General features: G+C 44.9%; 1 non-coding gene across 1 annotated transcript; it reads right to left on the bottom strand.

Moving 5' to 3' along the window:
* Positions 1–2,917: 2,917 nt before the first annotated feature.
* On the bottom strand, positions 2,918–3,054 carry LOC119947730. The gene has a single exon (XR_005456529.1). It is a non-coding gene; the product is annotated as a small nucleolar RNA SNORA7 (small nucleolar RNA).
* Between the last annotated feature and the right edge of the window lie 2,817 nt (positions 3,055–5,871).

Raw genomic sequence — 5,871 nt, 5'->3', positions numbered from 1 at the left:
GACTTGCCCAAAGTCACACAGTTGACAAGTGGTGGAGCCGGGATTTGAACCCATGACTTCTGACTCCAAAGCCTGGGCTCTTTCCACTGAGCCATGCTGCTGCATACAGTAAGAGCTCAATAAATAACACTGATTGATTACTGGATTGCACTTTACCAAAAGCCTAGTACAGTGCTTTCATGAATTAAATGCCCAATAAATTCCAGTGATTGATACTGGATTGTACTTTCTCAAGTGCTTGGCACAGTGTTCTGCATACATTAAGCACTACATAAATACCACTGATTGTTTACTAAATTGTACTTTCCCAAGCACTTTATACAGTGCTCTTCACACAGTTAAACACTCAATAAATCTTGTGCCATCGAGTCATCTCGTCGACCCATTGCGACGCCATGGACACAACAATCAATCAATCGTATTTATTGAGCGCTTACTGTGTGCAAAGCACTGTACTAAGCGCTTCGGAAGTACAAGTTGGCAACACATAGAGACAGTCCCTACCCAACAGTGGGCTCACAGTCTAAAAGGGGGAGACAGAGAACAAAACCAAACATACTAACAAAATAAAATAAATAGAATAGATATGTACAAGTAAAATAAATAAATAGAGTAATAAATATGTATAAACATATATACATATATACAGGTGCTGTGGAGAAGGGAAGGAGGTAAGATGGGGGGATGGAGAGGGGGATGAGGGGGAGAGGAAGGAAGGGCTCAGTCTGGGAAGGCCTCCTGGAGGAGGTGAGCTCTCAGTAGGGTCTTGAAGGGAGGAAGAGAGCTAGCTTGGCGGGTGGGCAGAGGGAGGGCATTCCAGGCCTGGGGGATGACGTGGGCCGGGGGTCGATGGCGGGACAGGCGAGAACGAGGCACGGTGAGGAGATTAGTGGCAGAGGATCTGAGGGTGCGGGGTGGGCTGTAGAAGGAGAGAAGGGAGGTGACGTAAGAGGGGGCAAGGTGATGGAGAGCCTTGAAGCCGAGGGTTAGGAGTTTCTGCCTGATTTGTAGGTTGATTGGTAGCCACTGGAGATTTTTGAGGAGGGGAGTAACATCTCCACTAGCTGTTTGTCCGTCTCAGGCTCAGTTAGGATTTAAGGCCTGGCTATAAAGTTTCCACCCTCATGGCCAGTTCTGGGAGAAGGTGAATTGCCTCAGCGTGTCATTTTCGGCACCGGGAAATGAGGTTAGACTGCATTTCTTCACTCCAAAGAATAAGCCTGATCTCATTTTGCCACATTATTATTACTATGACTTAATATTCCTTGGATTCTGGGTACTCCGAGTACCCAGAATGGAGACAATTTCATCCCTGTTCTTCAATAGATTTTTGCTAGAATTTAAATTAATTTTACTCCTCCCGTCATGCCTTGCCCCTACCCTTTCCACAAAAAATAAAAATCCTTAGGAGAAATCTCTCCATGAGCTGCTTCCTTCTTGAATTTATAATTATTATTATTATATTTTTTAGCACTTTCTATGTATCAAGCACTGCTCTGAGTGCTGGAGTAGATGCAAATTAAACAGGTTGGACACAGTTCCTGTCCTACATGGGGCTCAGAGCCTAAGTAGGAGGGTGAACAGGTATTTAATCCCCATTTTTCATTTGAGGAAACTGAGGCACAGAGAAGTAATGTGACTTGCCCAACGTCACACAGCAAACAGTTGGCAGAGCCAATTAGAGAAGTAGCATGGCCTAGTGGGAAGAACCTGGGCCTGGGAATCAGAAGGCCGAGATTCTAATCCTACCTCTGCCATTTGTCTGCTGTCACTTGGGCAAGATACTTAATTTCTCTGTGACTCAGTTACCTCATCTGTAAAACGGGGATTAAGACTATAAGCACCAGGTGGGACAGGGACTGTGTCCAACCTGATTATCTTTTATCTACCCCAATTCCTAGTACAGTTCCTAGTACATAGTAAGTACTTAAAAAATGCCATTAAAAAAATAATAAAGATTCAGGATAGGATTCCAGGCCCTCTAATCCCTGGGCCCACAATCTCTCCACTAAGCCCTGCTGCTTCTCTTCTCCTTTCTCTTCTCATCTTCTATCTACTCTTTCCTCTCACTACACCCCAGCTCACACTCTTGGATCCTCCCAAGATTCCCCTCCTTTTCCCTAGCTGCTCCTTATTCACAACCCTCCCATCTCCAACCTATTGCACATACCCTTTCCCCTTATACGAGCTCCCACCCACCTCAAATGTAATGAAGCACCCCCCTCTCTTCCTTCGAAGCCTCCCAAGCCCCCTCCACCAGGAAGCAGGCCCAGATAATCTCCAGCTCCCTGAGCAGAGTCTCCCATCAGTCACCTTTTCACTCATTTATTCATAAATGTATTCATTTTGATTATTTTGGGAACTCTCAGTTGAACCTATGTTTTTTTTTTCCCTTTGGGAAATGTATGCTCTGCCACTTTAGACCCCACGTTGCACACTTTGTTTCTCTCATGCCAACCTACTCACTGGACTTCCCTGCCCATCTCTCCTTCCTGAGTGGAACTCCTTCCTCATTCACATCCAATGGATCACTGGTCTGCCCATCTTCAAGGAACCCCTGAAATCACATCTCTTCCAAGACACTTTCCCTGATTAATCCATCATCTTCCCCACCCAATAACTGCCACTTCAGCAGTTCTGCATCACTTAAACACTTGGATTTTCAATGCCTCCTCCCCCATAGAATTTTTATCTGGTCTTACGCAGTCGAGTTGATTTGGACCCATGGCAACTCCATGGATACATCTCTCCCAGAACTCCCTACTCTCTATCTGTAATCATTCTGGTAGTGAAACCATGGAGTTTTCTTGGAAAAAATCCAGAAGTGGTTCACCATTGCCTTCTTCTGCTCAGTAAACTTGAGTCTCCACCTTCGACTCTCTCCCATGCTGCTGCTGCCCAGCACAGGAGGGTTTTGACTTGTAGTAGATTGCCTTTCACTTACTAGCCACTGCCCAAGCTAAAAATGGAATGGGTAGGCCTCTGCCAACTCTCCCTCCTGTAGCCCAGACTGGTAGAGTACTGGAAACTCTCCAGGTGTGATCCTGAGATGGGGAAAATAGAACTTATGGACATATATTCTGTACATATCCATTACATTGTCCTATCTGTAACTTAATTAAGGGTCCATCTCCCCCCATTAGACTGTAAATTCTTTAAGGGCAGGTAAACTAACACTATTGTACTCTTCCACGCAGGTAGTGCAATACTCATCACTGAGTAAGCACTCAGTAAATATGAGTGATTGACTGATCAGTCACTAATCAATAGGACAACAAGAATCTGCCCTTACTTGTTAACAAGACATGAGTGTGGGCCAATCATGAACTGATTTATTTTGCCTCATTCACACCTACGGCTAGGATCTCCTCACCAGTGGTATTATCTTCAAAGATGAGCGACAGGTGAGGGTATACTCTGGGACGGATACATGTCTGAATGCTAGGCAGTGGGTTCTCAATTGATTTCAGTGAGAAGCAGTGATGCCTAGTGGATAGAGCATGAGTCTGGGAGCCAGAGGACCTGGGTTTTAACCCTAGCTCCCCCACTTGTCTGCTGTGTGACTTGAGCAAGTCACTTAACTTCACTGTGCCTCGGTTACCTCCTCTGTGAATTAAGACTGTGACCCCTATGTGGGACAAGGACTATGAGAAGCAGCATGGCTTAGTGGAAAGAGCTTTGGAGTCAGAGGTCATGGGTTCAAATCCCAACTCCGCCAATTGTCAGCTGTGTGACTTGCCCAAGTCACTTAACTTCTCTGTGCCTCAGTTACCTCATCTGTAAAATGGGGTTTAAGACTGTGAGCCCTCTGTGGGACAACCTGATCACCTTGTAACCTCCCCAGCACTTAGAAGGGTGCTTTGCACATAGTAAGTGCTTAATAAATGTTGTTATTATTATTATTATTATTATTATTATTATTATTATTATTATTATTATTCAGGAGACCAGGTATTGGATCCCCATTTTCCTGGCAAGGCAGCTAAAGCACAGAGACGTTAAGAGACCTAACCAAGGTCACACAGAATGCAAATAGTGGAGCAGGGATTAAAAACCCAGGTTTCCTGACTCTGCAGCCTGTGCTTTCTCCCTCCTCCTTCTCCTTTTAGGAGCTTCTTTTCCCATTCTTCTCCTTTGCCAGTCTTTGTGATTCCAGCAGTGCCGAAAGAGCAGCAGTAACATGCCAAAGCAGAAGCTGCCATAAACCCCAAATGCGTTCCACTGAACAAAAATGTGTTCTGCCACACAACCATCCAATCGCAGCCCTCACACCTGTTGCTAATGGAGAAATACGAATATTTTCTGGTTCCTAATGAGCTCTGCAATTCTCATTATGCAGCCAAGAAATCTGCAGGAAGTCACCTAGTTAGGCTCTGTCTAGCAGGTGTGGTAAAAAATAAATTAGGCGGCTGGGCTTAATGTCCATCTCTTTGATTTCCCTTTCCACTAATCCATTTTGGAAGAAGGATAATGCTTCAGCCACATAACAATCACCGGAACAGGGGAGAAAGGAAACTAAGTAAAGAAAAAAAAAAGCAAATCCTGTTATTTTCCATCATTTCCTTCAGTCGTGAGACAGAGGTTCAGGAAGGAGAGATGGTGAGACAAAATCAGCCTCCAATTCAGTCTCAGAATCAGCACTTCACTCGAGATGTCTGTGCCAATTCAGAATTGAACAGAGCTGAAAACATCTCTCTGCACAGCCAAGGCCCAGAGTCATAAGCAATTGTGAAAGCAGGGATAAGAATAATTTATTAGGCTGAGGTGCTCTAGACCCACATATCACTGGAAATACCTTCAAGTCGATGTGGGAATGACTGATTCGGAAAGGAATTCAAAATGAATTCTGGGTCTCAGGGCTGGGAACACTCCTTTTCCCCTGCAAAAAATGGATTAGGTGTTTCTGGCCAGGTCCTGATGAAAACATGAATCCACCTCTGTCCAATGACAGAGATTGATGGTTTATTAGTTGTGGGTCAAAAGATGCAGAATGGAGTGACCAGAACAGGGTTGATCATGTGACAGGGGTAGTTTTCTGAAACTGTGGATCAATTTTCCCATCCTGTTGGGAGAGAAGGAGCATGGCCTAGTGGATAGAGCAGGGGCCTGGGGGTCTAAAGGACCTGGGTTCTAATCCCGACTCTGCCACCTGTCTACTTTGTGACCTTAGGCATGTCGCTTCTCTTCTTTGTGCCTCAGCTACGTCAACTGTAAAAAGGGGATTAAAACTGTGAGCCCCCTGAGGGATATGGACTGTGTCCAACCTGGTATCTATCCCAGCGCTTTGTACAGTGCTGATATATAATAAGTGCTTAACAAATGTCATTCAGAAAACACACGCAGGCTCCAGCATCTGGCTTAGATGAACAGAAATCCTGAATTGTTAGGATGTGTAGAGGTGCTTTGGTTATCGGTGGGTCAGATTTGAGCAAAGCTACGATTTATAAGTGCTAAAATGGTCTGTGGCATTTGTTATTTCTTCCCTTGCCAGATTGTCTTATTTAGGGGTCCACTGCGATAGAGCAAAAGTGAGGCGTAGTGTGGCCTACTGGAAAGAGCATGAGCCTGGGAGACCGAGGACCTGGGTACTCTCCCAAACGCTTAGGACAGTGCTCCACACACAGTAAATGCTCAATAAATACAAATGATTATTTGACTGATTGATTGATCCACGTGGTTTGCAATGACCCAGCTAACATTCCTAACTTTTCCACTCTTCATCTCCAACTTTCCCTCCAGGAACCTATTAGGGACCACTCTTCCTGACCTTAACAGAACCCTTTTCGAACCTGCTGGTTTTTAGCTTCAAGACAGGGGGAGGAATAGTGGCTAGGAAAAGGAGATGCTTCTATTCCTCGTACAATCACTGAG

This window comes from Tachyglossus aculeatus, chromosome X5 (assembly GCF_015852505.1).
Source record: "Tachyglossus aculeatus isolate mTacAcu1 chromosome X5, mTacAcu1.pri, whole genome shotgun sequence".
NCBI classification, from domain to species: domain Eukaryota; kingdom Metazoa; phylum Chordata; class Mammalia; order Monotremata; family Tachyglossidae; genus Tachyglossus; species Tachyglossus aculeatus.
This window is presented reverse-complemented; position numbering and strand designations above follow the sequence as displayed.